Source organism: Triticum urartu, chromosome 7 (assembly GCF_003073215.2).
Source record: "Triticum urartu cultivar G1812 chromosome 7, Tu2.1, whole genome shotgun sequence".
Classification (NCBI taxonomy): Eukaryota; Viridiplantae; Streptophyta; class Magnoliopsida; order Poales; family Poaceae; genus Triticum; species Triticum urartu.
Window position 1 is genome coordinate 477,977,611 of NC_053028.1, and position 10,796 is coordinate 477,988,406.

The following is a 10,796-nucleotide window of genomic DNA, read 5'->3' on the forward strand; positions in this document are numbered from 1 at the left end:
AAGTTGGCATAGTTGTATTTTTTTAGCAAGTTTGAAAACATGGTTATCATGATGAAAAACTTAGGCATGCATATATTTTTTGGAAAAAAAGAGGGGAAAAGATAAGAAACCTAAGAAAAAAAGATATAATATAGTCGGTTTATCTTAAAATAGTTGATTTATTTTAATAGCAGAGTGAAAGTCGAAACAAAAAAAATATTCATTGGTATGAAAAATGAAGATAGAAGTGTTTTGAAATGCTGTCTCTCTCGATAAAAATCGGTAACAAATTTAATCCCCTTCAATTAGAAATATAGGTTTGTTGTCTACAATAAGATGTACATGCACATTTTACTTTGGTAGCGTGGAGTCTAATTCAAAACCACATCGGGTTGAAAATATACATATTTTCAATAATCTTTTATTTGAGCAAGTACGCACGATAAGAATTAGACCCTTCTATATTAAAAAAAGGTACATATCCTTTGCCTAATATTTGCCTGACAAAATGTCCATCAGATGAATCAATCAAATAGGAGGAACTGGGGAGTATTTCAAACCGAAACAAAGAATTGATCCTAACTACGTGAAGTGCATTAGCTTTAAAGCCTCTGAATTATTTTGTTGCTACTCCACCAGGAAAGTGCAGGCCTTCAAGAATCAAAAGACACCACTTGAGCTCTCTTCGGTCTCATAAGCCCTGTTGTTGTTTATATCCTTAACCCCAAAAGGTTGCCTCTTAGCATCTCTGTTGTTTTCTTGATCCTTATTAGGTGTCAGAATATCCTGAAGAAAATCCAGTTGATATCATATTATCATTAAATAAATCCATAGTTAACATGTGGATCGTGGGGAATGGCGAGATGCCATATTGGGGTTTGCAACACGAATAAAAGACCACTAATTTATAGAAGGAGAAAAAAATGCCTGAACACCCTTAAGAAAGGCCATGACGACGCACTAAATATTTCGAAACGAGAGGTTATTTTGTCATCAAAAGAAAAAAAGATAAAGCACAAACCTTTTTCAAATATGTTCAGCTCGGCCCTCAAGAACAGCTGCAACAACTGCACAAGCACCAGTCCCAATAGCAACAGTTGCTCCTACAGTCCAGATCATACAGTTTATTTTGTATATCCACTATATGAAAGAAATGTCTGGAGATAAAAGGATATCTCACTGAAAATCATCATACATCAGATTTATTTACATTATGGGTTAATAATGTTATCGAGGACCAAAACATGTGTAACAAATGCATATCAAGATTTACTTGGTATTAGAACAAATCACATAGATTCAATCTTTGCTCAGTGAAAACTGAGGAAGAACTCCATAACTATCCTAACCTGCACTGATCATTGCATGATATCAATATTCCTCTTTTACAGAACTAAATTTCGACAACCATGTAAGCTCTGAACGTTGTTCTTGATTAAAAGGCCAAAAGGATAAACAAATGGAATAAGTCTCGCTGGGTAATTTGGAACAACTGATTCAACTTCTATAATTTGACCCTGCTAACAAATGATTTATTGGACAATTTGGACTGCTGTACAAAATTTAAGAGTGGAACTAATTGCTCAGTTTCTAATTTTTTTTACTTGGCACACCCACTGAATAAGGTGAGCTCATTCTCATAAGAAAATAAAACAATGCTTGGGAAAATGCTTAGAAACAGTAGTAGCAAGTTAAAGATCAAGTTGGATGATGTAAGCGTGTTTTAATTCAATAAAGCTAGCCATGATGGCCTTTCCTAAAAAAAGTTAAAGATCAAGTTGGACAGAGTAAGGTCTAAATGGCATCTCCCTTTTTATAGAAGGCAAAAGACCTTAATGGCCTCGTGACTGAGTAAGATGTGTAGATGGAGAAACCATGCGTATGAAGCTGCTCAATACAACTTAACTGAATTCACTAACTTTAAGCAACAATGAAGAAAGAAGAAAGCATTCATAAAATGCAGGTTATCTCTTCTTTGAACATATTACGTGACTCGGCATCTTCTTGTAGGAAAGAAAAAAAGCAAAGAGAGAAGGATAAAATAAGAACAAAGCCATGAACAGAGCATCGAGGAATCAGTATAACAATTTTGAAATACAATAATTTCAAAATCTTGCAAAATCATAACAAAAATTTCAGGAGTTATGAACAATTAGAAATACATTATACTGAAGGTTGAGTAAAATATGTCTTTTGGATTGAGCAAATATATAGCTGCAGAAATTTTGCAAATCAACACATAACAAGAATCTAAGGCTCTCTAGACTCCTTTTCCTTGCTAAATATGCACGCTTTCCATGGAATTTTTTTCAATATATTTGTTCTATAAACAAATGCTTGCTTTCTTTCCTTTTTTTGAAGCAGGTCGGATGCCATCAACAGCCCAACACCGAACAACCAGAGCCTAGTCACAACAATCATGCACGCAGCAGCAAGCCAGCAAAATAACACAACAGGTGCCCAGACACATACACGTAACTAAGCCAGTAGTAACCAAACACACAACAAGAACTTGTAGCTAGCAAGAGAGCGCTACGACCAAGTATGTATGATGCTACCACCAAGCCAGCCACAACAATCATGCACGCAACGGCAAGCCAGCAAAAAAATACAATGGGTGCGCGGACACACACAACACTAAGTCAGCAAGCACACACACAACAAGAACCTGTAGCAATCAAGCACGGAGGATAAGAGGACAGCTGGGACCGGAACAAAATTAACTTGCTAGCGACGGGATGCCTAGGCAGAAGCGACTGGAGGCGGCGGCAGCGACGAGTCCAGGCAGCAGCCGCGCGTGCATGAGACATGCATTTCATTAGTTGGCAATGGAAGCATCCATCATATTCATACATACCTTCGTTTCTTTATGAGCACTCCACTTCTCTGCCTCACCCCGTTGACCTCCACCTCAATAACCTGGTCAATCAACAACACATGATCTATGGGGTGATGATAAACCTATATATATATATATATATATATATATATATATATGAAAATGGACGGGAGGCAGTGCGGAGTATTAGATCTCTGAACTCTGACGGGCCGATGAGCCAATGGAAGAAGGGGATGGTGAGGGCAGCATTGAACACGTAGGCCCAGCGCCGGAATGGACCATCCACAGGAGCACCTCAAGGACGGCCTCCTGCTGCTGGGCCTGCAAGCACCTCGCATACCACCTTCTTCTCCTCCTCGACGCCCAGCTCTTCTTCCTTCTGGCGAACTTCTGCATCTTGCGCGCGAACATCCCATCAAACAGTGCTCGAGCGGCTCATCCCTGTACTCCGTCTTCTCCACCATTGGCCGAGACCTAATTTGTCCTAGCAAAAGAAATCACATCATGAGCAAAAGAACAAATTTGCAACTAACAATTCAAATCGAGATTTATCCATTAGCTGTCCTAAAATATATAAATAGAAGGGTTTCTAATTTCCCACCTGAGCGTTTCGAGCTAATGCCGGAATCCATGGGTAGAGCGCCAGCTGCAAGTGTAGTCGCCCACAGTGGCGAAGCCAAGAGTTCAACGTTGTGATGTCAATTTAAAGTTGTGATGTCAAATACTTATGCTTGTGTGAAAACTGGTTTTTGCTTGATGTCTACTAATGCATGCCAAAATGTTGTGTAGTCAGTTGCCTACACAGCTAACCCCTGGCACCGCCACTGGCCGCCCACCCGCTGAGGCCGTCGTCAGCACACGACCGCAAGAGCCGCCATCCGCCGCACCACGAGGAAGAGGCAGAGTGTAGCCTCCCGTACATAACCTCTGTGAGTTGTTTCCTTTTGAATTAAAAAGCATCTGAATGTACAAAGACCGAAACAACAGAATGAAGTGCAACTAAAATCCAAGGAAACATTCTGTGAAACTAATTTACTCCCTCTGCACTATATGTCTAATAAAGGCACTTGAAAACCAATCCAATGATAATTCTAATATGCGTTTTTATGAAAATCAATTGATCTGCTCTGTACCGAATACTGATATGAATTGTCAATTCTGAACTCGGGAATCCTATTGAAATTAAAAGAAGGGAAAAAGAAATTATCCAGTTCTTTTTAGTTTCTACCTACATGATCCATTGGAGAAGCCAATAACCGTGCAGGAACCAGTCACTTAAGAAGGGGATGAGACAAACAAAGAGAAAGTCTAACACACTCTATTTGTACAGGAAGCAACAAAATGGTTGTCCTGGGAATTAAGGAAGTGAAGAAGAAGAGCTAACGAAGCAGCAAACCAAGGCCGCCTTCAGCCGCACGACCGCAAGAGCCGTCGTCCGCCGCACCATGAGGAAGAGGCGGAGTGCAGCCTCCCGTACAACGCGCCCGAGCCCCAGCCTCGTCGCAGCTCCCGATCCAGGAGTGGATCGAGCCGCCGCCAACCTCCAAGTCGCGTCCAGGTTGGGCCCGTCCTTTGTGGCACCGGCCGATGACCCTCTCTCATTTCAGCTGCCGCACCTCCCTTTCCTCTTTCCTCTCTCTTTCTCCCTCCTTCTCTCTCTCCCCCTCATTTTGTCTCTCAGCTAGGGTTCGTGCGCGAGGAGGGGCGCAGGCCGACGCCTCGCCGGTGTAGGCCGACGCCGGCCGGTCACCCTCTCCCGTCCGCTGCCGGACCTCCCTCTCCTCTCCTCTCCCCTTTCTCTCCCTCTCATCTTCCTATCTCTCTCTCCTAGGGTTCGTGCGGGATGAGGGGACCGAAGTGTCCACGGCGTGCGGGGCGAGGGGATCGTGTTGCGTTGGGTGCGGGCGCGGCGCGCGGATGGGACAAATTCTCTCTCACCCGGCGCCGCTTACCCAGTCAATACAGACACGAGACGAGTCCACCAGTCATTGGACAGAAAAATAAACCGTGAAGTGAAAATAATTTAACTGCAAGTGAAGATTCAACGGCTTAAACACGTCAGAAAGGCAGTTCGGACAGCCGATGAAGCCTCAATCGGGGGAGCCTTCTAGAGGTGAGTTGGCTAGCCTCATTATTGTTTTTAAATATGGATATATATATAGGGGAAAGAAGTCGGTCAAGGGAGCCACAAGGGGCCCATGAGGATGGGGGCGCGCCCGGGAGCAGGCACGCTGATGAAGCTATGTATCTAGGGTAGGGTCATGGATCTGTCCTAACTGCCCTACCCAAGGACATCTCTAAAAGAAATCACCTTTCAATCGACTTGAAGGTGTTCCACTCGACAGACTCGAAGACACTCGACCAAGAACCAATCACTCGACCAAGATCCAACCACTCGACGGCCAGGAGACCTAAAGTCACTCCGCACGCTAACGGTCGGTCATTAAATAGCTTTTATGGTCATCATAGCACTTTATTACTAGCGTTACCAGTAACGCCCCGCCTTAATGTACATTGAACCCTTTGTAGCATAGGCTGGTCGGGGTCCTGGCACACTCTATATAAGCCACCCCCTCCTCCGAGACAAGGGTTCGCACCTCTGTAACTCATACTCACATAATCCAGTCGACCGCCTCCGGGCTTCGAGACGTAGGACTATTACTTCCTCCGAGAAGGGCCTGAACTCGTAAACCTCGCGTGCTTACAACTTCTCCATAGCTAAGATCTTGCCTCTTCATACTTACCCCCCTACACTACTGTCAGACTTAGAACCACGACAGTTGGCGCCCACCATGGGGCAGGTGTTTTAGCGTTTGTTGGAGGAGTTGCGACCTTTTCCGACCCGAATCATCATGGTTTTCGGCGGAGTTTCGGTGGAGGGCCGCGAGATCCGTCTCAGCGCGCTCACGTTCGTCGTCGACGACTCTGCTTGGCTCCAGGAGGCTCCGCTCGACGTGGACGCACTTCCTACTCGCGGTGCAACGCACTTTAGCGCGTGCGTCCGTGGCGTTCTCCTGCGGCAACCGTCGACCCCCTACCGGTCGGCTCCTGTGTTGTCCTCCCTCCCTGTTTCCCGCCGGTGCAAGCGCTCCGGTCGGTGGAGACTTCAGCGGTGGGTGAGGCACGCGGTGGCACGTCAGTCGGCCACCCCTCAAGTTGCGGCGATCGTGCCCGACGAATCCCTCTACGGCCTGTTCGACCTGTCGACTGGCTCCACAGAGACCGCATCCAAGTGCGACAGCAGCGATCCAACGGCGGAGGTTCTGATGGTCGATGGACCACCCAGTCCTCCCGGTTTTCCCCGCACCGACGGAGGCGCGGGTGGAGGCGACCCGTCGCGTCTCCATGAGGAGTATCTTCCCGAGCCTCTCACGTCGCTGCAGAGAGAAGAACTTCGCCGCCGGAACATGGATGCACTGCACACTCCTATCGTTGGAGAAACCCCCGAGGCTCGCGCCTTGGAGGACGCGCGCCTGATAAACTTGGCCGAGCGCACTCGACTGGAGAACCTCCAGTGAGCACTCGACGAGCGTGCGCGACAACGGGTTCCCGAATCCAGTCGACGCCAGCTCTTCCCGCCCCCGCAGGTATATCGAACTCCAATTCAGAATTTAGCAGCTGCGGCCCGTATAGCGGAGTCGATTCAGCCTTCCCAGTCGGAGGCTGGCAGAGGCTTGCTGCAGATCAGAGCATTACTCCGGGCAGCAGGAGATTAGAGTTCCGCTGTTTCTCAGTCGCGGAACAGGATTCACAGCAGGTCCGTTGCCGCGGACACAGTCCAGTCGGCTCACAGCCCGAGATCGCCCCCGAGGCATGAGGGACGTGGAGACCGGCGTGACCAGTATGGGAACCATGAGTAGTATGATCACCGAGTCGATCGTGACGGTCGACGTCGAGTGCCCACGCCTCCCCCAAGGAGCGGGTTGTATGTGCCTCGCCAGCAGGATGACAGGCGCCCTCATAGTGGTGGCGAAGGATTCCAGTCGACCCCAGAGGGCCAGGCTTTGACGCGAGATCCATTCTCGTCCAGGGTTTGGTCGACAGGAACAGGGCTCACCGAGAAGGTCACGACAGAGATGCACCTACCAGCAGCAGAGTACATGTTTCGGGGCCAGAGTGCTTTAGTAGAGCCATCAGGGCCGCTGTGATTCCTCCCAACTTCACGTTGGCGACTGGAGTCAGTAAGTTCACTGACGAGTCCAAGCCCGATACTTGGCTTGAGGACTACCGAGTGGCCGTCCAGATTGGTGGCGGCAATGATGAAGTGGCCATGAAGCACCTGCCTCTCATGTTGGAGGGCTCGACCAGAGCGTGGTTGAACCAGTTAGCACCTAGCAGCATTTACACTTGGGAAGATCTCTCCCGAGTGTTTGTCACCACATTTGAAGGCACATGCAAGCGACCGGCAGGGCTGACGGAACTGCGGTCTTGCGTGCAGAAGCCGAATGAAACTTTGAGGGATTACATCCAGAGGTGGATCACGTTACACCACTCGATGGAGAATGTGCCTGACCACCAAGCAGTTTGTGCCTTCAAGGAAGGTGTCAAGTACAGAGAACTGAATTTGAAATTCGGTCGAACCGGGGATATGTCCCTAAATCGGATGATGGAGATTGCCACCAAGTACGCTAATGGTGAAGATGAGGATCGACTCAGGAGTGGCAAGCTCAAGTCAGTCGCCCAAGAAACCGGAGGTAATTCCAATCGGAAACAGAAGCGGAAAGCCGAGCCAGCGGCTCCCGGGGAAGCCTTGGCTTTAACCCAAGGAAAGTTTAAAGGGAAACCTAAAGGGCCTTGGAACCCCCAAAAGGTTAAAGACCAGGAAGGAAATGATGTGTTGGACTTGCCATGTCTCGTCCACACAAAGAAAGATGAAGAGGGTAATTTCATTTACCCGAAACATACCACTCGACAGTGTCGACTCTTGATCCAGCAGTTCCAGGGCAAGCAGCCCAAAGAAATGGAGTCGGACAAGGTCGAGGACAAAGAGGACAGTGACGACGGATACCCTCAAGTCAATTCCACCCTGATGATTTTTGCTAATGTTGAGAGCAAAAGTCGACTGAAAGTCATCAACCGAGAGGTGAATATGGCTGCTCCGGCGACACCAAGTTATTTGAAATGGTCCCAGACTGCCATCACGTTCGACCAGTCCGATCACCCAACGCATATTGCCACCCCTGGGAGGCAAGCTCTGGTGGTCGACCCAGTGGTTGAAGGCACTCGACTGACCAAAGTCTTGATGGATGGTGGCAGTGGTTTGAACATATTGTATGCTGAGACATTGAAAGGGATGGGCATTTCGATGTCCAGACTCAGTGCCAGCAACATGAGTTTCTATGGAGTCATTCCTGGGAAGAAGACTGAATTACTCGGCCAGATTGCTCTTGATGTGGTTTTCGGTGATTCCAAGAATTACCGCAAAGAGAAGTTGACATTTGAAGTTGTAGACTTCCAGAGTGCCTACCACGCTATTTTGGGCAGGCCGGCTTATGCACGCTTCATGGCCCGACCGTGTTATGTGTATCTCAAATTGAAGATGCCTGGCCCCAAAGGTGTGATCACTATTACGGGCAATCGGAAGAAAGCGGAAGAATGTTTCCAGAAAGGTTCGAAGATCGCCGATGCTCAGATGGCAGTGGTGGAGTTGCAGGAATACCAGAAGACTGTAGACCCGAGTGATTTGTTGCGAGCCAAGAAGCCCGCTACGGAGTCAGCTTTTCAGTCGACTGGCGATACGAAGACAGCTCACATCCACCCGACCGACCCCAGCGCTGCTCCAACTCATATCTCGACAACACTCGACTTCAAATAGGAAGAAGCGCTCATCCAGTTCCTCCGTGAGAACTGGGACATTTTCGCATGGAAGCCCTCTGACATGCCGGGTGTTCCCAGGGAGCTGGCTGAGCACTGCCTAAGAGTCGACTCAAAAGTAAAACCTGTCAAGGAACATCTTCGACGGTCCGCCGTCCAGAAGAGAAAGGCCATTGGCGAAGAGGTGGCCGGCTCTTAGCAGCGGAGTTCATCCGAGAAATCTACCACTCCGAGTGGCTCGCCAATGTTGTCATGGTCCCCAAGAAGGACAAGTCACTTCGCATGTGCATTGACTTTAAACATATCAATCGGGCCTGCCCGAAAGATCATTTTCCTCTCCCCCGCATCGACCAGATAGTCGACTCGACTGCGGGATGTGAGCGACTGTCTTTTTTAGACGCCTATTCCGGGTACCATCAGATCCGTCTGTATGGGCCTGACGAGATCAAAACAGCTTTCATCACTCCATTCAGGTGCTTTTGTTATGTTACCATGCCATTCGGCCTCAAGAATGCCAGAGCCACATTCATGAGGATGATTCAGAAGTGTTTGCTCACCCAAATCAGTCGGAATGTGGAGGCGTACATGAATGATATTGTGGTCAAGTCACGGAAGGGTTCTGACCTGCTGACTGACCTTGCTGAAACCTTTGCCAATCTCAGAAGGTTTGATATAAAGCTTAATCCATCAAAATGCACATTCGGGGTTCCTGGTGGAAAGTTACTTGGTTTTATCGTTTCCGAACGGGGAATCGACGCCAATCCAGAAAAAGTCGGTACTATACTCCGAATGAAAAGTCCTGTGCGAGTGCACGATGTTCAGAAGCTTACTGGTTGCTTGGCCGCCCTAAGTCGATTCATATCTCGTCTCGGTGAAAAGGCATTGCCTCTTTACCGATTGATGAAGAAGTCTGACAAGTTCGAGTGGACTCCTGAAGCTGACGTAGCGTTCGCAGAGCTCAAAGCTCTGCTCTCCACCCAGCCGGTGCTTGCTGCCCCAATCAGCAAGGAGCCTTTGCTGCTTTATATTGCAGCCACAGGACAAGTCGTCAGTATGGTACTTACGGTCGAGCGGGAAGAAGAAGGGAAAACCTTCAAAGTTCAACGCCCAGTGTATTATATTTCTGAAGTCTTGACCTCATCGAAGCAAAGATATCCTCATTATCAGAAACTCGTATATGGGATTTATATGACCACAAAGAAAGTTTCCCACTATTTCTCTGATCACTCCATTACAGTCGTCAGCGACGCTCCGTTGTCAGAGATCTTGCATAACAGGGACGCAACTGGTCGAGTGGCAAAATGGGCGATTGAACTCCTTCCTCTAGATATCAAGTTTGAGGCAAATAAAGCTATCAAGTCCCAGGCAATCGCGGATTTCGTCGCCGAGTGGATTGAACAGCAACTGCCGACTCAGGTTCACTCGGAGCATTGGACCATGTTCTTTGACGGTTCCAAGATGCTAAATGGTTCCGGCGTCAGAGTGGTGTTGGTCTCCCTCAGAGGAGATAAACTCAGATATGTTCTTCAAATCCACTTTGATTCCTCTAACAACGAGGCAGAATACGAAGCACTTTTATATGGGTTGCGCATGGCCATTTCACTCGGCGTCCGTCGCCTCATGGTCTATGGCGACTCAGATTTGGTGGTCAATCAAGTGATGAAGGAATGGGACGTCAGAAGTCCAGCCATGACTGGTTATTGCAATGCAGTGAGAAAGCTGGAGAAGAAATTCGAGGGGTTAGAGCTTCATCACATACCCCGACTGAAAAATCAAGCAGCTGATGATCTGGCAAAAATAGGTTCCAAAAGAGAAGCCATTCCCAGCAATGTGTTTTTGGAACACATCCACACACCATCAGTCCAGGAGGATCCCTTCACTAAAGAGGCCCCGCAACCAAAAAGCGCCACGGATCCGACTGAAGTTGAAGTTCCGGCTATGGTCGACCTGATCATGGAAGTCTTGGTTATCACTCCCGTCTGGACAGAACCGTACATCGTGTACAACCTAAGAAAAGAACTCCTAGAAGACGAAGAAGAGGCTCGACAGATCGTCCGTCGATCCAAGGCCTTTACAGTCATAAAGGGACAGTTATATAGAGAAAGCGCGACAGGGGTCGGCCAGAAGTGTATTACACTAGAAGAAGGTCAGATGATCCTTAACG

General features: G+C 47.9%; 1 long non-coding RNA gene across 2 annotated transcripts; it reads right to left on the reverse strand.

The window, feature by feature from the left end:
* Nucleotides 1-351: 351 nt before the first annotated feature.
* Nucleotides 352-4,734, reverse strand: LOC125525169. Of its 2 annotated transcripts, XR_007291172.1 has the most exons (5): nt 3,420-4,732; nt 3,019-3,302; nt 2,837-2,898; nt 1,001-1,082; nt 352-765 (listed from the first exon to the last, which is right to left on the reverse strand). It is a non-coding gene; the product is annotated as an uncharacterized LOC125525169 (long non-coding RNA). The 2 variants fall into 2 exon arrangements; XR_007291171.1 differs by having other exon boundaries at nt 2,837-3,302; nt 3,420-4,734.
* Nucleotides 4,735-10,796: the final 6,062 nt, after the last annotated feature.